Source organism: Gambusia affinis, linkage group LG13 (genome assembly GCF_019740435.1).
Source record: "Gambusia affinis linkage group LG13, SWU_Gaff_1.0, whole genome shotgun sequence".
In the NCBI taxonomy this organism is placed as follows: domain Eukaryota; kingdom Metazoa; phylum Chordata; class Actinopteri; order Cyprinodontiformes; family Poeciliidae; genus Gambusia; species Gambusia affinis.
In genome coordinates this window covers 13,082,349-13,108,697 of record NC_057880.1, presented here as the reverse complement: position 1 = coordinate 13,108,697, position 26,349 = coordinate 13,082,349, and the positions used below count along the sequence as shown (strand labels likewise).

The window sequence follows — 26,349 nt, the reverse complement described above, 5'->3', positions numbered from 1 at the left end:
AGACGAGAGGGGAGGATGCAGGCGAGGGGCGAGGAGGTCCGATCACGTGAGCGGTAATGGTGCTCGTGCCACTTCCTGTCAGGCTGTCACCGTAAATCTGTTTGACTTGTCACTTTAGAAATCATTACGAGGGCTAAAAGCCCCTCTATTGGATTGTGGCGGATATGTAGGAGGGGTGGTGGGGGTGGCAGCAGCAGGTTTCCTTTGTGCCATCTTGACGATGTTGATAATCAAGTTTGTTTCTGGACATCCCGCTGTGATGCTATAATTAGCTCTCTTCTTTTCTGTTCTCACCAGGATTTTTTTCTGAGCTTTTGCTCCTTGGAATGGAAGCAAAGTATTGTGATTGGAATGATGACTTAGTTTTTTCTCGCTCTGTAACTTACGTAGTTAATATGCAGTCTGGAAAACCGGGAAAAGTATGGAAAGAGAAAATAGTATCCATCCATCCACTAGACTTTGTATTAATACATTAAAATGGACTGAAAGGAGAGGTTATTATTACAGTCCAAGTTGGGAAAAGTATGGAACTCTGCAGACAGTTTATTGTGTATTTTAAATTTCTTTTATTGTTTTAATTTGCTAGTGATTAGGCATGGGCTGCGATGCGATTCTCACATTATAATAACCTTGAGGAGAGACACTTTAACACTTTAGTATTGTTAACATGAAATAAAAACAGTATGATGGAGAGTTTTTTAGATTGTGAAACCATAACTCTGCCTTGATTCCAATTACCATGTCTGGATGTGATTTAGTGCATGTGAGCTCTTCCATTTCTCCTCCAAGTCAGTCAGAGTGACAGGAACTGCTTGAGATATGTCTAAACCAGTCGTGTCACTTTCTGACCCGACTCGTTGCTGACTGACGGAAACATGACAGAGCAGATCTCATTCCAGCGATAAAGTCTGCAGGATGTGATGTCTGAATTCTGCTTTCCAGCTCCTACACCGCCCTGCTCCTCTTTCCTTGGTTCTGCTTGCATTTCCCTCTTTTTCTCTCTCTTTTGTTTTTTGAATGCAATCCAGGTTCTCCTCTACGTTGACCCTCTTCTCGCGTTCTTTGGTTTGTTTGCCAGCTGTGCTCGTGCCTGGAACAGAGCACCAGGGTGGACATCTGTCACGCAGCGTCTCTGATCTGATCTGCTCTAAGCTTCGGGGTCATGAGGAGTAGCAGCCGCCATTCAGGCAACTGTTGCACAGAGGCCTCCTTGTTTTTATTTAATATATATTTTTTCCTTCGTTTTTATACGTAAGTTTCTCATTAAAATTCATGTTGCTTGCAGTAGCAAACACTCACCACAGTATTAAGATGTTGGCTGTCTTCATGCCGAGCGTCTGCCCTTTGGACTGTGACTAAAACTGGGCTGACACTGTCATTTCTTCCTCATAAAGCTCCACGTTGGACGCCAAGCTGCAGTGAAAAAAATTTGATCAGGCTGTCCGTCAACCGTTGCGACGATCAGAGAGGAACAAGTTTGACAGTTAAACTGGATCTCTGTGCCTGGGGCAATGTCATTAATGACAACCAGAGAGAAGAGCGAACAAAAGGGTTTTAATTATGACTGTTTGCTTTTTCTTAAGGAATATGAAACAATAGATTGAAGCCTTCTGAAGCAGCCAAGCTTGATACTTTGCATACTTTCTTGAAAGGTTGATGGCTGCTTACGGGACAGCGCTCTCTGTTTTGACATTTATTGGTTGTTTCAGTTCTAGGTACTTTGTCAAAACAGGTGATTTGACGCCAAGTGACAAGACTGACAAAACGTTAGAAGGAAAATATTAACATCTTTTCTAAGCAATGCTTTCAGAGTAGCATCATAGCAGTTTTGTCTTTTTAGAAATGGGCCATCTTTTAATGGGCATCATATAGGCTGTTACCCAGGGTGGCATCAGAAATGGGTCACTCACAATTACCAGATCAGAAAATTTTACTTATTTGTCTGTTGCGTCTTGAACAACACTATTTTATGTGCTTTAATGAGGGATTACAATGCATGTGACCCTCTCAAAGAATTTTGATGATTTCCTGCATTACCCCGCCTCTGACGCGACTCTGCAAGCATAAACATTTTCAGATTATGGATGGGTATATGACTTTTATTATTAAGGCAGAGTGTCTAAAAGAGGAAGAACTTCTCACAAAGAAGTCAATGGCCAGGTCCAGTATTTCACACGTATACTGAAAAGTTTCTGACACTGTTTAACCTTCTCAGGAAGATTTTATATGTGTACATGTAGTATGCCAAGGTTTTAGCAAGCCTTTGGGTGTGTTAGTTTTACAGTTAACAGCAGGAAGAACAGCGCAATGAAGTTTTCAAATACGAAGTAGGGATTTTTCCCCATGCAAATGGCAGAGGAATATCCTGCACATGAATTTCCCTCCACACATGACTGTGCAGGACGGCAGCGGCAAGTATGCCTGGGTTTGTTTTGCCAGTAGGTTCCACATCCTGCTGCTCCACGGTTTGTTGCTGGAAACTTAAAAAAAAAAAAAAAAGTTCTGAATTGCAGTTTCAGTATCAAACAACAGTAGAAAGAATTGTTAAACTTTAACTTAAGCATCCAGTTCTTAAATGTAAACGCAATACAACCATAAAAAAATGTGAAAAACTCAACTTTATTGGGAAAACTATGCAAGATGTTTCTTTGAAATAATAATTGGGGATACATGGCTCCGGCTTTTACGGACCAGTATGGATTTCCTGTTTTTATTTTATTTTTTTTTATTTTTATTTTTTTACTTCTGGTTAATTTGACTATGTTTTATTTTATTTAAACAAATTAATGTACTGAAAAATAAACATGCAGCAAAAACTGAGAAATGTGCTCTAACTTGATAAAAGTTGATTAAATTATTAAAAAATAAATGCAGTTTTTAAATCAAATATTCCTAGCCTGTTTTTGATGTAAACTAGTCCCTGTGAAAATCGCATTGTTTGTTTTTCCATTTGCAGAACAAAAAAAGTGGATGCTTTCAGTTTTGATGCGTTTCAAAGAATTTTGATGATTTCCTGCATCTTCTGATAAGCAGAGGAAAATTAGATCTTCCATTGTTTGACCAGCAGATTATCATTGAGGGGAAAACTGCTGCTAGTTGATAAGCCATTAATAATAGTTATAATAATAACTTTGGCATGTGCTTTGTGTTTGGGAGGGGAAGAAAAGTTATGGAAGTTGTTCATTTTTAACTTGACACAAACCTGCACAATCGTAATATATGTAAATTACATTTGTGACAAATTTGTTCTGCTCACTCTTTCAGTGAGATTTTGATGCCATATGCGGCATTGCTGGTCTGCTTGCGGGACACCCATAAAAAGGCCAAACACTTTTAAATTGCTGAAAACGGCAGAAGATTTGGCAAGCGGTTGAAAGATTTACAAACTACTGGATTTTATGTTTCTTTCTGATAAATCAGCCAACCCATTTGATCAGTTCAGAGCCTCTGGAAACACTCCGCCTGCCAAATCTCCAGAGTCACTGAATCTGAAGCTGCTTTGATTCACCTCATCCAACCTGAGTCAGCAGAACCGCACAATAAAAGCCAAACATGTGTGACATGTAGATTAGTCCCTATTATTACACCTGTTTCCCTTCAAAGTAAATCTTGTTCACTTGGTACGAATCAATGTAAAGGAAATTACAGTCACAATAAGAGGAAGAGACATTGGCTGTTATCTTTTGAAAGATAATTGACCTGTGACGCACTGCTGGCAGAAGCCCAAGCCCACAAACTGGTTCACAATTTGAATGTAAATGATTTTTCAGGTCAAACCGAAGATAAATGTGTGTGTGTTGACATTATGGAGACAGGAGGCTAGCATGTATTTCAGCCTCTGTGGTGTGTGGTGTCATTTTCCTTTGCTGATTAGATCAATTTGCCTCCCATAAAACTTACAAAGTCTGCAGGAAACTCATCACACTGCAGATTTTACATAAAATATTGACTGGTTGATTCAACACTCACTATTTGATGAGCATATATAATACCCCCCCTATTAATATGCATATGCACACCATCTACACTGTCAGTTATTTGTGCTTACTTGTTGATAAGGTTTGTGTGTCCCTGCCACATGACGGTCTCTGTGGGGAAAAAACGATTTATTCTCATTGCAGTAACTTTCTCCAAGTTGAAACAATTTGCAGCCAGATCCCAAACCTGGAACATTCACTACAGGTGTGTTGGGTTGTGTGGAATTCCAAAAATGACATACAAACAATAGTGTAACCAGTTTATATCAATAAGGATGAAAACAGTCTGCAGGGAGCAAATAGACCTGCTAAAAATACAAAACTTGCATTTAAAAAGAAGATCCTGTTGTTTCATCGTAAAATTTATTAAAACCTTCTGGGACAAAGTATGGTCTGAGTCTGTTCTAATTTGCAGAACCTAGAATAGTTTAAAGTCTCTGCTGATCAGCAGGGATCAGGAAAGCTGAACAAAGCACTGTAAAGTTGCTTTGCTTAACCCTTTTCAGGTTTTTGCTTTCATCTGTTAGGAAACGTGCAGGGTTTAGAAACGATGGCAGCTTTTTGTAAATCTCGAGAGTTAATGTAAGGATCTAGGCTCTCTTGAAGATGAAGACAAGCGATTACAGTTCGCAGTTTACAATCAATAACGTAGAATGCCAAAGACAGCTTAACAGGCCAATTCTGCAATAATTTTGCATTGTTTGAAAACAATAGTAAAATCCTGCTTAACAGTACCTTTGAAACACATCACCTCCCCTGCTGAAATAAAGAATACTTATTTAGAATGCTACTTTTTTCTTAATGGGATTGGATTTTGGTCACTAATCTTCAATCATTACATTTTTAGTTTCTTTACAGTACCGACCGAAGTACTGAACTGATTCTCTTAGCTTTATATTCACGTTTTCTTGAAAATGTTTATTTCTATTCTTCTCTGTTCTTTGACTGCTTTCAGAAGGATAATAACAACATGTTTGCGAACACTATTTAGGATGTAGTGCTATGATCGTGGACCCCATTACCTGTTCTCAGGCAGCGCTAATTAGGAAACCATAAAACGCTGATGAGATGAACTGTTACGGCAGACATGATTAACGTTATGACTCCATTATCATTTTGAGGGATGCTGCGGTTTGCATATTGCTCAAAGGTCTGTTGTGTCAGATCCGCTTGCATGTCTGCAGCTTGGTTGGCTGAAAATGACTTTGGTGCAATTATATCTCTTACCCAGTTTAAATAATAGCATTTACAATTTTAAAATCCGCTCTCCCCTCTGCTTTAAAACCTGAAAGCCTCAAGCTCATATTTACCCTCAGAATTCTCAGTGCGGCCCTTTTCTTTGGGCTGTGCAGCAGCTTCGGGAAGCCTGGTAAATACTGATGACAAGCAAGGTCGGGGCGGTGATGCAGGACAGCCCGAGTGCTGCACCGCTGAGGGTTGTTGCGAGAGGAAAGAAAAATAAAAAGGTGGGATGAAGGATGGAGAAAGGAGATGAGGGGACAGGGATGAAAGTGTGTGGCATTGCAGCTCCGGCGGTGTGCCACCCGCTACTCAGCTGCAGCTACAAATCACACAGAACCGAGTCGCTGCTGGCGCCGTGCCACGACACTGATCGCTGGCACACAGAACACTGTCAAAACCATCTTGATGGGTAATTAGAGATACTCTATCATTACAGCTGTAGCCATTGCAGCAGTGCTTATGTCGCCTTGTGTGCATGATGTGCAAGTGACATTCGAGGGCGTCGGGATGCTGAAAATACATTTTATTCAGTTTAACCCATGCTGATCCTTTAAATTACGCCGTAAACTCCACTACGAACCGAGGCCTGTGTCTGTGTATCTTTCCAAACGTATGCAGGGCTGTGTGTAAGTAAGAGCGACGTCGTTTTAAAGGTTAGCGGTGTAATTTATTAGTGTTGCCGAAGCACATCATGTCCTGTGTGACTTTGACCAGACGGGCCCTGCTGGTTTAAAGAGCGAGCAAGATAAACAAAGGAGGCTTTAAACAGTTCTGCATACACGCATCAAAGAGCAAAAGAAAGCAAAGCGCCAGGTTGGCCGGCTGTCCCTCCCACCGCCATTTAAACATTTAGTATTTTCCCATTAACCCTCATCACTCACACGTGGACCTCGGCTAAAATACCCACTTTTACACTCGCACCGTGAACAATTTGGCAATTTGCGACGTTATTATCCTAATTTGCCCAAGCAAAAATGAAGGGGGAAACGCAGAGCACATTGTATGCCCTTCGATTAAGTGAGATGTTTTGAATGTGGCTCCTCCACCTTCAAGAGAGATTTGATACTTGAGGGGCTGAAGTGTTTTTGATGGAAACTCCATTAATGATTGATAACAGGAGGAGAGCGGTTATCTTCCCGCTCCAGCACCATCAATTATTAAAAGTCCTCCTCTTGCATTTTGGTGGCACATAAAAAAAAAAAATCGGTCACCATCTTAAAAAATCTTGAGTTGATAATATCTGTCAAAGGAATTTAGGATGCTGCATTGATTTAAAAGAAAAAAAAAACTCTCTTCATTTAAGGGTTGCTTATTGTGCATATTAACATGGATTGATTTATGTTTTAGTGATAGTGTCAGTGATGCTTTATTTGTCACGTAAAGGAAAAGTTTTCAGACCTTTAATCCAACAATCCTGAAATCAGGGATGTCCGGATGTGATTCCAGGCATCAGGAATAATCCTCATCACTTTGTTGGCTGGAAACAGGAAAAGAGCAGAGGGAATGATCAACCCAAAAAGTGAGAAAACAGCTCCATCCATCCATCCATTCATTTTCTTACACCTGGGAAGGGAAGGGTGATGGTGTCTATCTCCAGCTAACGTTCCGGGCGAGAGGCGGGGTTCATCCTGGACAGGTCGCCAGTCTGTTGCAGGACAACACAGAGAAAAAAAAAAAAAGTTATTAAAGGTAATTTTCTGTACCTTTATTTGTAACTGCCTATTTAGAGACAAACTTCATGAATTAGAGAAGAACTTAATTTTGATTAAACATGTGTTTAGTCTGTTAAGATAGTTTGGAAAAGGACTTTAGTAATAAACATCAGTCCAAATTAAATAATCGTCCCTCAAATTCTCACCAACATAAAACTCACAAAATTTGTTTTCTGTCATCATTGCTAGCATTAGCCTAGAAGTTCATAGAACTACTCAAATTTGAAACAGTATCTGTAGGAAAAAAGAGGGTGTGTTATGTATAAACTGCTGTTAGAACAAAATATCTGTTGCTGTCAAGAAAAAAAAAAATAGATCGCACATGTTGCTGAAAACCATTTGTGGCTGGTGTAAGTGGGCAGAAAATATTGCTAAATTAGACCATGATATATTGTACGTGCTGTTTTACTGCACTTTAAAGCGGAGGTGTTTTCAAGCACATATGGCATTAATTTGAACAAAGTACCTGAACTGGGATTTTGAATTTTCAAAAACATCCTTATGGAGAACCAACAATCCTGATTGGGTCATTCCTACCTGAAACTTCCCACTCTCTACGTACGTCAGAATATTTAATATGTAAGCCAGACCGACTTCAGTCTGTGTTTACATTGAACTTTCTGACATGAGCTCATGATGTTGAAGTACTAAGTACTTGAAGTGATGCTGGAGAGTCGTGCCAGCCTGCGTTTCAGCGCGAGTCTGTGCGGCACTGGAAATTCTCCAGAGCCGACTGCAGATTCAAGCAGGCTAAAGACGAGCTGACAGGCCCGCGGGGTGCGCTGTATCATCACCAAGGTTCCCATCAGGCCTTTGCACGGGGAATCTTCCCAGAAAACGGCGTTGCAGCTCCACACAGGAGTCCAGAATAAGTCCTTGTACTGCTTGTGGCAGCCACCGAGCAAAGCGTCCAGCCTCTTCTGCTGCAAATGCTTCGAGACAAGGCAAGAGTCGATGTTTTTACATCTCTCATCTTCGAGTGGCTGTGGAGGCTTTCTTAAGCCAAGGTAATGACTATGCCTTGCATAGACACAGAGAATGCCTTGAAGCACTTCTATAGGAACGCTGCTCTGTTTTTGCATCATCTGAGTGACACCCTCACTTACTGGTGTCAATACTTGAGTTATTTATTGACTACAAATGAAGCCCTGCAGCACTCTGGTTGCTTTTTTTTTGTCCTTTTCACAGACTGCAGCCTCTTAAGAGGAGCTAAGAAAAAATAACCCTGGAGATATGACACAACTATCAAGATCCAGGCATGAAAAGATAGCAATAAGCGGCGATTGTCAATGGAAAGAAACAACAGAAATTCTTCTTATCTGACCTCGTGTGGTCATGTCTTGTCAGAGAAGTGAGGCAGCACTTGTTACCCATCTTATGTCAACATTTGGTGTATTGACATAAGCTGCATCCCGTAGGCTTCTGTCCTGAAAGCTCTGGGCATCGCAGCCGTGAAGCAGAGTGATTAGATTTACAGATGGAGATGAATGTGAACACACAAAAGCATAAATCACAAAGAAGAGCCTGGGAGCTGTCTGATTGACCTTTTTGTACATCGGTGATGAAACTGGAGATGGATACTCTCCTTGTGGGAGAGTTGAGCAGCAACCCTTGGGTTTTGGAGAACAATGTCACAGATATGGAAAAAAGTGCACACTTGTAGGGTCGGTCGTCGAGATACTTGGATCAAATATTTGTTGACGATTTCGAATGTGTGGTTTTTGTCAAGCTTTGTGTTGCCAATGCCAGTTTGAATCAAATCTGATTCCTCTCTAAAGCCTGTAATCTAAGAAGGTAAAGGAACTATGTTTAAAATATATTTTCTAACTTTTCTGATGCCATATGCAGTGGTGTACAAAACAATAATAATTTTTTTTTGCCTCCTTCCTGATTTCTTATTCTTTTGGATGTTTGTCACAATTCTGTGCGTTAGAACATCCAAAATTCTGGCTTATCTTTGCAGGATTGTTATAATTCAGCCACATTGGAGGTTGGACATCACTTGTGTGGCAGTAGTCAAGCTCAGATGTGGCTAGAGACAGCGTTTCTGCTGTAGAGCTGTTTGAGAAAGGTCTGACAGAGCTCATCTGTCCAGCAATGTAAGGAAATCAGGTTTATAATTCTGACTCTGCTCACCAACGTCTCTCCTGGTGCATCTCTGTGTTACCTTTGCAGTACCTTTTAGATGAAATTGTCAGCATGTCAAAAAGACATGAGAAAAAGCAAACAGTGACCGGCCAACACCTGGTTCTCAGGCCCATCTTTTCCCAGGTAGTGTCCTCCTGTCTGTCTACTTGTCGCCCTGTCTGTCCCAGCAGCTCAGAGCCTCAGCAGGGTTATTAGAATAGCCCCGTGGCTGTCACTGATAAGGCTTGTATGGGCGCAGCGGCTGACAGTGTTGCCTGTCTGCGTGGCAAACACAAGTGGCCCAGGCCAGGGGATTACTGCCTGCTGCCATTTCTGCTGATGCCTTTCTTTATGTTATCCTCTTCAGTCAGATGTGCTGCATTTGAATAACTTGGCTGATGTTGTAGAAATGGAACTCCTTGAAATCTCCACCTGCATACAAATGAAGGCACATGCACTATTTCACACGGCCCATTCATTTCTCTCTCTCTCTCTCTCTCTCTCTCTCTCTCTCTCTCTCTCTCTCCTTCTCTCTTTATATTAGTCTCACTTTCTCCATCTTCTCTCTTTTTTTCTCCTGCTGGTGGCCATAACTGGTTATTTACATGCTCTGTCACTTACTGGGCGGAGTGATGCTGATGGGTTAGGCGGCTCGCTAATCCACTCTGCTGCTGTCATTAGAGAGAAGCAAACAGACTATTACCACCTCCTCCTCTTTCTGCTCATCATAAGCTGGCCTGAACCTCACACACACACACACACACACACAAACACACCAGCACACGCACATATATGCACACACACACGCACACAGAAACAGTTGCACAGCTGTGATGGAGAGTGCCTCTTGTTTCTTCAGCGCTGCTGAGTGGAGCCCTGCTTTGGTAATTGATCCTGTTTGGTACATGAGGAAGGAGGGAGGGAGGCCCTAAGTGTTGTCAGTTTGCTGCATTAATTTTTCAACCGTGGCCAGTGAGGCTGGAGGGACAAGGAGGGGCCCGTCGCAGAGCTCACCCAGAGCAAAAACACCGTGGCCAGTGCTGATCGCACTGCTGTTCATCGCTGCTCATTCTAAAATAAGTTCTTCTCTCTGACACTCAATTATGATTCAGCAGACTGGTGGACTCACTCACTGCCTCCTGCAGATGACAAATTTGTTTTGCCCTGTCTTCCTTTCCTCTGAAGCTCATAAATAACCCTGTAGTGGTTAAGTGACTTGTGCCTCTTTGTTTGCTTGTTTTTTTTTAACCCTCTCATGTTGTACAGAGTTCCCTGTGATACTGGACAGACCTCATCCTGTGGTTTCTGATCCCTCGTCGGAGGGGGCTCTGGTCTTTTGACTCACTAATGATGTCATCTTGAGCTGAAACAAGGCACAAACACCCAATTTCTGCCTTGGTAGTAGGAACTATTATGGGTTCTGTGTTCCTCGCAGCTCCCACTCATGGACAGTGTGAAAAACACTCACTGCCTATAATTAGCAGGAGCTCCGTGGCTGTGCCGGTCAGCACGCCCAGACGAAGCGATGTTGATGTCCGTCAGAGCCACGTTAGCCAACGCTTCCCTGAGTCATTAGCAGGCCTCACTGCCACGGTGGACGTCACAGCTGACATTTGTGCAGATATGAGTCACAATTTCTTTCTTGTGCTTTTCTTGCTTTCATCTAATACTTCACAAGTCATTTGGATATGACACAGCTGATCAAAAACATTTTACGCTTGTTCTCCAGATAGATACATGAGCATAAACACAGGGTGTTTGGAAATGGTTTGTAGCGATCTAAAGCATAAAGTATGGATGCAGGGACCTGGAGGCCACAGAGGAGTGACGAAGTCACTATCACTGGAGTTACAGCACGCAAGTCCGACAATGACAGAACAAGTTGACAATAAAGGACAAATCTCGCCTTAACATAATATCACAATCACACTTACAACTAGATTAACATGAGTTATTATCTCTATATTGACACTTTCATAAACACAGGCACATTAAAGGTCTAGACCCAAAGATTTTGCAATAATTAAGTGTACATTTTATCAATGTTTTTAGCTTCTATATTGTTGATGTCTCAGTGTCTATTGTGTCAGAAAACTATCTGCAGCAGCTTAAAATACAGGCTTTCTGTTGATATAAAATACCAATTGGATTTAGACCACTATCACATGCTAAAAGCCTTGAGTAAAAATAGCACAGATTTTAAGCATTTTTGTACAAAGATTTCAAACAAAAACTAAAAAATAAAAAGGCTACCACGATCGAATTACTCCAATTGAAATCAGAAGAACAACAAATATTGTAGATGCACCAGTTAGGAAATGATCTTCTCTTCTCTCCTAACTGATTAGATGATTAGTTGCAGAGATGCCTCTGTCTAGAATCTAGTATCCTTTTTTTTAACTTTAGGAATGTAAATAGAAGAACCTTGTTAAGCTATCCTGTTTGGCTAAGAATGTAAAAGTTATTCCCTCTCAGCAGATTTTTCTTTCCTGAGATCAAAGAAAAAAAATAAAAATAAAGCATATATATATATATATAGATATAGATATATCTATATATCTATAGATATATCTATCTATCTATCTATCTATCTATCTATCTATCTATCTATCTATCTATCTATCTATCTATCTATCTATCTATCTATCTATCTATCTATCTATCTATCTATCTATCTATCTATCCATCTATCCATCCATCCATCCATCCATCCATCCATCCATCCATCCATCCATCCATCCATCCATCCATCCATCCATCCATCCATCCATCCATCCATCCATCCATCCATCCATCCATCCATCCATCCATATATATATATACAGTACAGACATATATATAGATAGAGACAGAGGGAGAGAGAGTTTTCTCTAAAATATTGCAAGTTAACAAATTTGAATCTGACTGGATAGGAAGCAACCGACTGATCAAAAGAGTCTTGGTTTAGTATTTAACATCAAAGTTTCAACTTGCAAACAATGGAAGAGGCAGAACCTGGTCGCAGGCGGGTTTAGTGATTTACAGCCTGTGGCTGGTCACACAGGTGAGAGTTTTTCTGCTTTGTCCCATCCAGCAGGTGTGTTTTCTCTGCAGGTCTGATTATTCTCCACCTCCACCCCTTCCTGTCCTCTCACCCTCCTGCCAGCTTAGCTAGCCAGGACAGGCCTTCTTCCACTCCAAAACCATGATTGCATTCTTCAGCTATTCCACCCCCTCCGTCAGAACAAGGACCCACTGCGTTTCTCTCCCTTTCAAGTAGAGGCTGGCGGGTGCATTTCCCCTTTGAAGATGTAATCTTGGAAAACACAGAGACATCGCTGGGATTATCTTAAATGTCTTCAGTATGTCAACAGCCCAGTTCTGTTACAGAGCAGCTTTGGCTGTTTTAAGGATGACAATCGGAGGAAAAAGCCGTGCCGCGGAGGTAATCACAGGGTCAATTCTGGCCGACTCATTTCAGGGCCGGACTCCCGCCGGTGAACCTGGACGTTGAGGCACAATGAAATAACGAGTTTTCCCCCCACGTGGCGCACACTGTGTTTACAATCGGAGGCGGCTGCGCTTTCAGTAACAGATGGGGTTTGTAGGTGAGGCCTGTTGATGTCATGGCATTCTCCAAAGATGATGCGACAATCCAAACCGCGCAACATCTTAACTAAGCATACAAAACAAGACCAGAAACATCACAGAGTAGTCACGAGGGGGAAGGTTAGCATACACAAAATTAGAGGCACATAAGTGGGTGCTCCTTGAAAAGGATCTCGACTTTGTAATCATATCAGATGTTATCGAGGGGAGATTTTAGGAAGGGTAAGTGCCTGGAAACTAAATCAGAGAGAGGCTGCCTAGGGAACACGTTGTTATCATAATTACCTGCTGAGCGATGACTGTAGAAGCGGTGTTGATGTTGACGCCGTGCTGCCCTCCTCCCTCTCTCTCCCGACAAGGCTGTCTTGTGTGGGCCACTGCCTGCTTTGACATCACTTTGTGCTCTGTTCTTTGTGTGCTTTCTTTTTCTTTTATTTTTTTTTCTTTCTTTCCCCTCCTCTCTTTTCAGCCAGTAACAAAGACTGCAGGCCAAAAACTCAAATATTGTTTTGGTGAGATCAGGCTCGCAGATTGAGCACAGACTTGCGTCAGTGCATACGTGCGGGTGCTGGGAGGCTGCGGGGTCAATCCCTGGAGCCAAGGCGAAAGAGAGACCTCATCCTCTATGTTTCAAACAACAAGTTGTTACTGCTCATGCCGAATGGATGCCTGTACTCTTTATTACAGAGTCTTGGAAAAGTATTCTTTTTTTTTTTGCTTTACAAACACAGTCTTGATTTTTAAGAATTTTATAAGCTAGTCCAACACAACTTTTTGTGTTGTTGTGTATGTCTCTACCAGACTTGCATGTCTATAGGCTGAGTTATTTATTTATTTATTTATTTTAAAACCCCAACTCAGTCTAAGACATATTAGATGGCTAACACCTGTCTTTCCTTATCTTCTTTCTGTTTTCGCATGTCAGACTAAACATTTCTCCATGAGAAGTTCAAAGTTTGGGAAAAGCCTGAAGGCAGTTGGTTGCACTGGGTTGTGTTCAGGTTTATTCGACTGAAGGTGGCTAAAAACAAGTGTGTTCTGTTTTTGGATTATTCTTTTGTACAAAATATTAAAAACGGCATTCGTTTCTAACCATTTCACAGTAAAGCACCACTTTAAAGCTTGTGGAAAATGAATGCTATCCTCAAGCGTTTTCTTCACTAATCATCGTCACGCAGGAGAGAAGGAGGAATTTTGGGTGTGAGTGAAAGAAGTGAAACACTGCGACAAACACTTGACCAGCTTGTTTGGGGAAAATGGCATTCCTTTGCTAATTTCCTCCTGATAAGTATCTGACAGCTCATAGCAAAGTGTTTTATCTTGGCTGGAGGAAAATGGCTTCTCTCTTGGCTTCGATCGATTTCGAAGCCTCTGCTGCTGCTGCTGCTGCTGAAAATTGCATTCTCCGGTTGCCATGTTCTTTTATTTGCATAAAGGTAATCAATCCCGGGCAGCGCACTCGCCCGTTGCTTTTAACTTAACATGGACTTCATCCTCGCCTTCCTCCTTTTCCTTCGGTTTGCTTCTTGTCTATTGCAAATTCTTGCTTTTTCCTCCTCCGCCAAGCATAATTGATGGGCGTTTGCTGTGCTGGGGGCATTGATTTTTACTGCTCGGCCTTTCTCTCTCTGGTTTAACAGTTGATGAGTTGTGTTAAGACACCCAGGGACAGTGCAGCCTGTTTTTAAGGGGATGAGGTCGGCCTTTATAGCCCTCCTGCTTCCTCTGCCCCAGATGATAAGGTGTGTTTATGTACACATGTGCACACATTAGTAGGCTTGTCAATGAGTAGCCACTAGAGAGGAGGATTCCCCGCAGAAAGCTAAAGTAAACGTCACAGCGTTAAGGGCTTTTCTCAGACAAACTTTGGCTTTATCATACGCATCACTTTAAAGGCTTTGCGCAGAAAATTTGTTAATCTTACCTAACCCTGGTCAAGTGTAAAAACCCAATCGGCGTCGTAAAATAGAGATCTCCTGGCTTTTGCAGAGAGTTAGCTCAGATTTTAAGGGGTGACGAAAAATTGTAGTATCCGTTACAACCCCCAGCCGACGTTGCTGCACACAGGCTCAGAAGTCACGGCTACAGACACAAACCTCATTTAACACGATTAGTCTCTTTGAGGATTTCTTACTGCAGACTCTTATATCCAGGATGAAAGAGTTTGCACTTCTGACAGGAGGTGTAAAGGAAAAAAAAAAGAGAGTTTGAGTATGCAGAAGCTACTGCGGAGCCTTTCACTGCGACATTCATCACGTTATTAAGGAACGTATTGCTTTGTGCCGTGTTGCTCTCAACACCATCTGTAGCGAGCTGCTCAAGTGGTAGCAATTTTCCTCTAGTCTGGTTGTCTCTCATGCAGCATTACAAGTGAAATTCGATTGCGAATCTCGCTGTTCTAGCGCATTTAGTTTCTCATAAATGTTTGCATTCCAGGGTGATTGCTCCCTGGCAGTTTCCAATATGCAAAAAAGAAAAAAAAAAAAAAGGGTCGCAGTCGAAGTATTCACTTTTCTGTTTGCTTTTTAAAAGACTTTGAGTATGAGGAAAAAAAACATTAATATACTCTTCTTTTAACCTTCAATTCTATCTGACCTGTAATAAAACGGGATTATGTTTCACTGCTGCTGACTAAGATAATCTTAAATAAAAATGAAAAACAAAACAAAACAATAAGAAAGTTAACGTACGGCTGCCTTAACAACTCGATATAATCTCTCTTTAACAGGTCACCCTTGCACACCGAGTACACAAATGCTTTTAAAAGGGTCCGCCGGTGTGTGTGTTATAGCTGTGTAATATCAACCTAATAGGCTTACCTGTCAGCAGTGTATGAGACTTAGAAGCTGTAAATCACATTTGTCTGCAGCACCTGCTCGCCTCCCTGCGTATTTATGGTTTTCTCCCCCACCCCTCATGTCCTCTTGGTTTTTTGGCCTCCGTCCAAAGTCAACCCCCTCTTCCCACATTATGTTCTTCAGTGTGTTGCCTTCTTCTCGTGGATTAAATGAGCGAGCAGGTGTTGTGTTGTACGGAGGGGCCGCTCGGTTTTCTCTGCACGCTCCTTCTTTCTAAGCAATATCCTTGTTCTTTTCTGAATATCAGCAGATGAGAGAGAGATATAGTTCAGAGAACAAAGCAAATTATGTCACTTTTGATCATTTTATCTGTGCATTTCACAGAATTTTAGCTTAATGCTAATTTCTACCCTCTTAATTTTTTCCACAGTTTCAGTTAGACAAATTATTAACTTTTTTTTTTATAGTTCAGTGCTGGAAACTCTGATAAGAAGTCAGGCTGAGCAAAAGAAAGTTTGTTTCCTACTTGTAGGTGAAACAGAAAGACAAATGTTGCATCCTCCTGCGGGACTTGTTGCTGTCAGTTGCTATAACCTTCAGAACATAAAGGAACATTTTGTCTTGTCAGCCCAATAACAAGACAAAACACCAATTTCTAACTTGGTTTAGCTTTGTGATGTATGTGGAGCTTAAGTTGCATAATTCTAAAATCTTTCAATTTTAATCCGCTTCATTTATAATATTGTATTCCTTCATAAATTTCTCACAATCATACAGATCTACCTAATTTATCTAACAGTTTCTATATTAAACACAAATATTACCTACATGCACAGCGTAGATTGTGAAATGTTTGCAGATTTTAATGTCTTTGTTTGGTTCCTGAGGAGGAAAGATTGGTGCAGTTGGCTGGATTGTCTTACATCCACAACTCTTACCATAATGGCTCTATAATCTAAATTACACACATTTAGGATCAGATTAGACTGGTCCATAAAATCTAACCCGTCTATGTGATTGTGTTCTAGTCATGTGATTTGGATTTATCGTTTATTTTACGTAATTAGAAATTGTTGGACTTGAATTCATAACACTTGGAGTATAGCAGCCAACAAATGTGGCATTATAGTTTTTGCAATAAATCTCAGTTGAGTGTATAGTGATTTAACAATTTATAGATATGACCAGAAGATTTTAGGTTTTGGGCCAGAAATGATTACGTATATTCTAGATTTCTTAAAAAGCAGCTGAATTGCCCTTGGGCTTATCACCAATAAGAAGCTGTGAAGTGGATGATAACTTCAGCAGCATTTATAGTTGTGGTATGGTAAAGTTTATTAACATCTTGTTTTTTGCAATACCCAAAATATATATTTTTTTAAAAAATCCTCATGTAACAAAGTGTTGTCAGTCAGTGCCATATATTGAGCTGTTGAGTGTGACTTTGGCCCATTTTAGAATTTTAAAAGCATTATTTGGCTATAAAATTGCTGTTGCAAGGTAAATCTAACAAACAAATGAAACAGAGGGAGCTAAACTTCTTTAGAAATTGATTTTCAAATAAATAACATTTCACCTGGAGGTGCCAAAAGGCACTGCTTGCAATTGATACTATAAGTGGGTGTCACTGCAACATTAATAAATTCTGCAGTGAGAGGGACTTATGAGGACTTCTGCATTTTATTTCTTATGAAGTATGAAATGACGGGCAGGATGGAGCAAAAGCCAACTTCAAGAAACGAGACAGTATTTCTCACAGTGCAAATACAGACCCGTTTAGGAAATTTTAATATTATTTACAGTTCATCATTTTCATTAAGTCAATTTACTAAGTGAAACAAATTATGTAGTTTAATTACACACAGACTCATGTTTTAAAGCCATTATTTCTGTCAATTATGGAGATTGTCTGTTTACACTAATAAAAACATGGCATTTAGGATTAGAATATTAGATCAGACAAAAAAAAAAAAAAAACATTTATTGGGCTTAATGGAAAGTATGTTTATTACCTGCTTAAAGGTTATTTTCAAAATGTGCTTTTAACCTAACAAATGATTCCAGTTTGACATATTTTCTGATTTTTTTTTTAATACACCTGTACAAATCATTACCTTTCTGTTCTCCTCATCTTCTTGAATAACTTGTATTTTATTTATTGTGTATTTGTTCCTGGGACTTCAAGTTAAATAAATGAATTAGATGTGTAATAATCAAGCCAAATGCTGTCGTTTTTACAGCAAAGCTGAGATATATGCGAACGCACAGAAAATGCTCTGATTGGCTAATCCCAGAAACCAGGGTGTGTGTGTTCTTGGCCTATGCTGGATTTGTATGAGGAGTTAAAGGAGGCAGTGAAGCAGTGAGAAGAGACTAAGAGGGGTGTATTAAGGCAAGGAATCTCACCACTCTGTGTGTGTAATGGACTCAGGATGAGGGGCTGACCAAGCACCAGACTGCTGATAACCTTTGGGAAGGACATTGTTCCTGTGCATTGGGGGGGATTGGGGTGTTGGAACAGGTTTGCTGCAGTATATAGGCTGCACAGGGCGTGTGATTGGTGGTGCAGTTGTTCTTTGGTTCATTGACTCTCCAGCAGGGTTAGGAGGTAGAGTAAATGGGGCAGTATAGCAAACTCCCTCATGGCTTCCTTCATACATTTTTCAACACCGTGGTGTGTTTCTCTGTGATACATTTGTCCTCTGTCTGAACCAGGTTCTCCCCGGCATTCCATTAAGGGGAAATTTAACAACCTTCTCCTCTGTCTTCCTCTTCTCTCAGATCTCCTCTTAAGGAGAGGTCAGCATCGGACCGCGCGGGAGAATACATGAAGGGCGGGACAGGGAGGGGGTGCCAGCTGCAGCACAAGCGCCTCTGAGGTCACGCAGGTAAAAGGATATTTCTTTTATTCTGTGGATCTTTGATTGTGGACGTTTCTTGTTTCAGTCCTGCACTCTGTGAAAGCAGAGTGAGGGAGCACCGGGGCTGGTTTTGATTGGGCCGTCCAGTGCTGGTGGCTTTGGAGAAACTGGAAACTGAGTAGCAGACTCCAGCTGCTGTTTATGAGGAACTGGGCAGAATCCTGTTTGGCTCTGCAGGGAAAGAAATTCAGCCAGACCCTACTGAGAATCCTGTGGCCAGTGTCAATACTTGGAAAAATCAACTGAAACATGATGGAATGATTCAGAGTTTCTTTCCACCTTGTCCAGATATGGGAAAGAAAATAAATCCGCACTATTGTGGCTGTCAGATTCATGTGACAGTATTTTAGTCTTAGACTACATAAAGTTTTATGTTACTGTAGGTTCAGATGATAACTTTGCTTAATTTTCATAGACTAAAAAGGTTTTCATTTTAAGTTGGCCACTGTTGGGCCAACTTTGCCAAATAGCTGCAGCTGTACTTTTTTATTTGTCCTTATTCTTTTGTTATTACTCTCAGGTGTTTAAAAGAAAGAATGATGAAGATAATAGATAAAGGTGCCAGGTAATCTAGCTTAATTCCGAGACACAGTTTGGAGAACGTCTGCCCCCGCCAACAGAGTATGTGTGTGTATGAGCAAATACCAATGATGTAAACAAATCTGAGATAAGGAATGACCAGGCTGGCAAATACTCACAGCCAGATCATTTTCAGTGAAGCACATAAAGGAGCTGCAAAATGTTACATTAAATGATTTATTAGGAATGTCTCACTCTGAGTATTTAAAAAAATTTTTTTTTGTCTCAGATAGCGATTTGAGTAATTTAAAATCAGGCATTTGCAGATACAGAGTTCCAATCTGAGTAGTAGCATCAGAACTTTACCATAGATTACAGTAGAACAACACACTACCGGTACATTTTAGCAGTGCTGGTTTACATTAGTGCTGTCACTCATCTGTGACGCTCTGGACATTGCAGTCTCTCTTATTAATTTTTCAGTGACAGACAGGATGAAAAACACAATCATTAGAGAAACCAAAATTTATTAGCTGTCTAAAATTGTCTGGATGGCCTAAGTACATTTCTTAAAGCCAAGGACACAAACAGATCAGAACAAATCATCTTCTTAAATGTGACCGCAAGGCTTACTTGAGCTGCGACCAACATAAAATTGCAGCTATTGAGCAAAAAATAGGCTTTGGTAGTTGGTTTTAGACTGAAGTCAGGTTCACAAAAAATGCCAAAGTGGAAATAAGAAGCCTTTTGGCTGTCTCCGTGTGACTGAGTTGCCAAGTGAGGCAGTTGCAGCACTGCATCGGCTGACTTGTATATGGTGATCAGCGACCATCCAGCCGTAACTAACAACTTAAACAACCCTCGGAAATAATCTCTGACAATAAAGTGTAAGAAGGAAAGATTAGAAAATTTCTGAAGAAATTTAAACGGGGCCTGCCAAAGTTTGCCCGTCGGTTGGAACCCTGCGTTCTGATGCTAAAAATTAGCATCAATGCTAAACATTAGCAACAATGCTAAGCTTAGCTAAAGTATAGTCAATAGTGAAAATGTGTTGTCACCTGAGAGAAAAAGATATTAAAGGCTATTATTAGTCCACCGCCTAAGGTGCGCTGAGAGGAATATTGAGGCTTTTATTTTGAAATTTTCAGTAAGCTTAGTTTTAAATGGCCAAACTAATCTCATGTGTAACAGTAGTTTGGTTTCGCAAGGCAGTCACTGCCCTTCCTTATGTAATGCTATGGCAGGCCCCAATAACAGAATTTTGAAGCTGTGCGCAGTGTGTTTATTGTTGTGAAAAGAACAATATGGAGAGGCAAAGGTTTAATGTGCTAACACCCACGCTGCACCACGTCTCCTGTCCTACACTGCCGGCATCTTTTCTGAAAGCCCACAGCTGCGCAGGATATCGCTGCCACCTCTTGTGATTTATGAAAGGCCAGAGGTAGCTCAGAGGCAGATCGTCTTTTTGAGTTTATGAGGGAAATGTTTGGTGAAAGAGACAAGAGAGTGCTAATCATTTAAAAATGATTTGACCGGGATCCTAATTTTCAGCCTTTTCACTTGTCATTGGACTGAATTCTCTTAATATTTATAACAACATTAACTTTATTAGCCAAACTAGACTAAAATATAGCCGCTCTTGAAACTGAACAATTTTTGTAATCAATGAAGTTTAGATTGTTTCTGATTAGTAGAAAGCTGGACTTGTTTAAGCTAATATGAAGACACATGGCCTGTTCACATAAACACCTGTCAATTATTGTGCTGTCATTATTTTTCTGACAGCCAACCAGATCCAGACATAAATGAAGACAAGTGTTTTAAAATGGTAGCATGATCAAACATACGATTCCCTTAGGTGTCCTATCTCCACCTTCGGGAAACAGCGAGAATGTTCAAAAGGCAAGGATGTGTATTTTTATCCCTGCTGGATTCATTCTGGTTTTCATCTAGCAGCTCATTTTTCACTTTTATAAACCGGCCCTTTTTGGGGGGGATTGTGTGCTGCAAAGGATTTCTCACAAACAACCAGAGGTAAAAAAGCTGTGTGGAGTGGGAGGATGAGAAAGAACATTGTCTTTTCCTTTCCAGCTTAGGGACAGAGCAGAACAGGTTGTGTGAGGATACTTTCCTTTTTTAACAATGTCTCACCCTGCCTTGAGGTCACCCCTGCCTCTTTGACGCAGTTGTCTAGTTAAAAACTAAACGTTTCTCTGCATTGTGTTGTTTCTGCAGAACTCTGAAGCTGCTAAAGTCTCGCTTTAACTTTTGTTTTGTTTTTTTACCCGTGTGCATAATTATTGCATAAACTCAAATCAATTTATCTCAAAGATTTATTCAAAAAGTGACTTACTCTAATGTGATGCATTCATTATAGGTTAGGGATGATTTATTGCAAAGCAATGACTACTGCAGTAATTAGGAGACAAATAATAATAATACACTGTGTTAGAGATGCTGGTTCAGTTCTGTCCAAGGCCAAGCTTTGTCTCAGACTAACGCTGACATTTTCATCTTGAATCTTAATATAGTTTTCTCTGATATATTTTTTTATATATATAAATCTGGTAAAAGCATATTGTTTCAAGCTGTTGACTTGACCATGAGAATGGCATTCCTTTTTGTTTAGCTTCATTCTTCTTAAGCAACTTTATATTCAACCCACATGATCTCAAAAAGTATTCTTCTTGCCCATGATTGGCATGCTTTTTGGCTGGCTGAACAAACACTTTTCTCACTTGCAGAAACAACTATCTCTGTTGTTTGAAAGTTCATCCTTCCATCCATCTGTTCTTTTGGATGGATGGTTTGCCAATGACTCATTGATCCATTGTCACCTGATTATCCAAGATCCTATCAGAGGGGTAACAGCACTCTCCAGCTCATTCGTGGAAAACCCAAATCAAGAGCTTCACTTCTTGGCTTTGTTTTTTCCTGTACTATGACAGACTAGAGGAGCCCAAATCCATCTATCCATCTTCTCCACAATCCTACTCTAAGTTTTAAGCAAGCCATGGAGAGCCTTGAGCTGTTTTACTTGAGGAGACCCTTACCTTGTAGGGAGCAACCAACTTTTTACTATCTGTGAATCCATAGCGTCAGATTTAGAGGAGCTGACTCTCATTTGTTCTCATGAATGGTTCCAGTGAGCGTTGAATCCAACAGAACTGCATTGTCTGCAAAAGGAACGATGACACCCTGTGGTTTCTTAACCAAAAGTAATCCTTTCCCATAACTTTCCATAAAATTTCTGTCCGGAAAAACCGCAAACAGGGTCAGGGACAAAAGGGAGCCCTATGGAGGGTAACATGCACCACCAACAAGCCAAACTCTGTTCCAGAAAAGCAAACCCGCAACGGGACAGCCCAACGGTTAGAAAAAGAGCATATTACAGTAAGTGTGGTTGGTATAAAGACAAAAAATGTCAAAAAATATAACATAATATTCTACTGATTAACTGGCAGAAGTAATTGGGTTTTTTTTTGTTTTTTTTTAGCTCCTTACAAAGCCCTTTGTTGACAAGCAAATATGCTAAACTCGAATAATATGAGGATCAATGCGAGGTACAAAGTCATCCTAATAAATGTCACCTAAAAAAGGGGGAAAAATTCTGAGTCATAACAAATCCTGAATATTTCTAAGTGCTTGTATATTCGAAGATGACATCATTCTAGTCGGCCGCCATCTTTGTGTGCCAGTGGGTCCATTATGTTATCCATCACTGGGTCTCTATGTCTGGCATTGTCAATTACCCAGAGGAAAACAACATTAGAGGCCTGAATGGGACACGGAGCCGTGGCAGGCCTGACATGGCTGTGTTATATGATTACACAACCTGTTGGCTGTCCGCCTGTCAAGTGTCTCCTGACTCTGATGAATGGCTGTAATATGCCGCGCATCACAACATGCCACGCCAAACACTCATTAATGGCTTCTCATAATGCCGAGGACGTTCCTCCAATGCCGAAGCAGGACTCCCTGAGAGGGAAAGACGGGAGGTTGAGGAGAGGAAGGAGTGGTAATTGTAGTGTGAGGTTGAAAAATAACGTTCATGAACGCTCCGACCCAGTAGATGTAAACAAAAGAAACACGGTGTCATCATCTGCATAATTTCAAAAATTGTGCAGGAAAATGCCACCATCGGTCTCCTGCAACTCATGGTGAATGGACGATGAGAACTGAATAAAACCACAAACATGTGGGAATTATTATTCTCTGTAAGTGTGATGCATATGTTTCTCAATTAGACATGTTCTTGTCCATCTGTGACATGTGTGTGGGAGCACCACAGCAACAGTGCTTGAAGAAAGGAGCTTAAATCTGTTGGATGCCATCTGAAGCTTTGCTGATTGCTCTTTCTTTCCCTGATTTGGGAGAGATAGTACCCATGATCCTCCATGCCACTCTACTCTCATCTGTAACAAATAGACCTGATTCTCTCAGAGACATTATTGTGAGAGCTTACTAATTAAAATTGTGAAAATTTCTCTGTCTGAGCTGCTTATTGAAGAGTCTGTGTTGGGAGGAGGTTTGCCAAGGAAATATAATTGCATGAAAGCATCCTTTTGCTCCAGTCCAATGTCCTGCCTTGTAAGCTTTGGGAATATATAGGTTAAATGTGTTTCATGGCTCATTTGATGCATATCTAGATACATCACCAGGAATCTTAGTTGTTAAAGATGCATGACCAGAAAACACCCATCAGTATAAATCAGATTTCCTTCTGATTGTCAAATATGGTCTTTACCAGTTTCTAAAATTATTCAAATCTGAGCTCAAGTGTCTAAAACTACACACTGCATTATCCACGTGCTTATGATTTATTAAATAATTCAATAAATGTAAGAATTAAGTACACCCCAAAATCCCAGATATGGGAAAAATATAAAAAACACCTTTAAATTCAAATTTTTACCTTGTAGATAGGACCAGGGTTCAGCAGAATGTTGAACCCTGGTAAGTCATGGTAAGTCATGCTATTTTTTATGATTTCTAAGTAAAATCTACAATTGTACCTAAAAGAAAACACTGGCGTACACATAGCTTGACACAACAATTACTGTTATCAAAGATTTTCAATATCTGCCTTTGTTAAGGTCTTTGTAATACTGATTTTAACCAATTCTCTTCAAATAATTGGATGTGACTTTCTGACTCAGTGGCCCATATATTTTTATATTTCCAAGTCACCGAAACTTTGAAACACAAAAATTGGATTTACCAATTTGCATTTTTAGCTTTTTTTATTTAATTTAAATCTCAGGGAAGCATTTAACATGGCTAGCGCAGCTAGCATCATTACAAGGTCGGAATGTCTGTGCTTTGACTGTATACTTCCCAAAAGGCTTTGAATATTTCCACCTTGTTTGATAACATACAGAGTTGAATGATGAAAAAGGAATAAACCAAGCAACTTCTTTGTACTCTGATTAGCCTTACTGTTATCTGTTGAAAGTCTCGCTCTCGCTGGAAGCCAGAGTGAACCACAGCTGTGTCAGAACATTTATGAAAAATCTGCTTTGCTTCTAGAAATTCCTACATTTTAAAATTCATTTTTAAACATCTTACTGATACTATAGGCATACTCTAAAGAGTGTTAGTTGACCACAAAGTAGGTAGATGAGCTTCCAACTGATTGGTAAAGGTTAATTGTTTTTCCTTTTATTTAATTTAGGTTTGACAAAAGGATGTAAGAAACTCCCTTTTATTTTTGCACATGCACAAAACAGTTGTAGGTCTATGGGCTGGTGGTTTGCAATCAGCCTCCGTATGGTGTGCCTATCTGAGAGGCTTCACTGATGAGCACATTCTCTTTACAGTCCTGTCCTCACTATGGTGCACTTGACCATATGTTGTCCATCAATTCACTAAAGTGAGTATTTTTATCGAACAACACACAGATTGTCACCATACCTTCCTCAGTCGTGCCGTTGTTTTCAGACTTGGTGCCATGTAGAAAAGCTCACACCTGCAGTTTTTTTTTTTACAAGAGACGAAGAGGCAACCCGTCTGAATACTCCTCCGTCTGTGACAATGTTTGTGTATATGTTCTTTCTCACAGCTTGAGTTTCTCTGCTTGAAATGCAATACCTGCAGATGTGCCTTTTAAACTGCAGCCGCCAGCTTCTACAGCATGCAGGAGGGACCATTGAAACAAAGCCATTAAAGCTGCTCTCTCTCATAGGGTGCAGATTTTGGTGCATGGGTGCGCCTGACTGATCAGGAGAGATTTTTTTTATTGTCTCAATAACTTATATTTTCAGATGAGTGTCTATAAACTGCACTTTTGCATCGATCACAACATAAGCAGGTTTGTCATAATCGCATGTTGTAAAACATGTATGTCAGAGTCTCCTGACAACCTGTTGACACAGTGCAGATTTATGCACACAGATGCACATGCAAACAGAGTCTGTGGACAAGTTTTAGACCTGGCAGTTTTATAGCAGGAGTTTCTTATTGCTGTGGATCTTCCAAAGTCAGATACCAGTGAATGAGTTATTCCGCTCTCTGACCCTCCTAATTGGGAACGGCTGTGCCTGAGAACGAAAAGGCTAAACAGCCGGAGAAATTGAGAACAGACTCTCCTGAAAGGAAAGTAAGAGATGAATAAACAAATGAAAGCAGCAAAGATGTTGATTAGCTGTAGGATGGCTCGTATGTTCAAATGTCGGGGTCATGACACTGAAACTCAGTCCAAACACTCTCCAGCCATAAGATAAACCATGTTCGGCACTGTCTCGTAAATGTAGGAGTGGAAAATCAATACAACAGGAAGAAGAATGACTAAATCTGTGTTCGGTGTTGAGAGAAGAGTTAAAATAAGAAATAAAAAATCCAGCGAGAAGAGGTGCAGTACGCTCTGTGACAGCTGCATGCATGTCTTACTGGGTGACGGTCTGTCCGTCTGTCAGAACAGATATTTCTGTCTGTTTAGTGCTGCCTTACAGGCTGCCAGAGACACTCCTCGTGTCATCACTGGGTGCCTGCTGTCACTGGCTAAAAAGGAAAGAGGGAGTTCAGGGTGTGTGTGGGTGTGTGTGTGCGTGTTTGAGCGAGAGTGACATAGAAAGAAACTCAAGCAGCTGTCTTGAAAGCTCTTCCCCTCTGTCACTACATCTAGAATCTGCTTTCCCCCTGATATCTGCTCAGTGCTGTTTTACTCAGCTGTTTAGTCAAAAGATGGAGTGTTTCTGCTGAAAAATTAGCACTTTGGGGGAATCAGGATGTTGCACAGCTTACTTGTTAAGATTTAATGGAAATTAGCTTGACAAGAAAGAAAGTGGCTTACAACCTGATTTTTTTTTTTTTTGTTAAGCTTTTAACCAAAGACGACTGCAAAGCAGAAAGTGGGCTCTGGCCATTGCCCATAATCTGCATCATATATTAAAATGCGTTCTTCTTCTGCTTTCTTTGGGGACTTTTCCCATACATTTGTGTTTTATAACAACTTCAATTAGCCAGC

The 26,349-nt window shown here is 40.6% G+C and overlaps 1 protein-coding gene across 5 annotated transcripts in view; it reads left to right on the top strand.

Annotated features, from left to right (window-relative positions):
• The window catches only part of zmiz1a (zinc finger, MIZ-type containing 1a), a 119,432-nt gene that overhangs the window by 12,941 nt on the left and 80,142 nt on the right, over positions 1-26,349 (top strand). For all 5 annotated transcript variants that reach the window (XR_006372658.1, XR_006372657.1, XM_044137394.1 and 2 more), the window contains exon 2: positions 18,226-18,332. The gene's annotated coding sequence lies outside the window, so the exon portion shown is untranslated. The remainder of the gene's footprint in view (positions 1-18,225; positions 18,333-26,349) is intronic.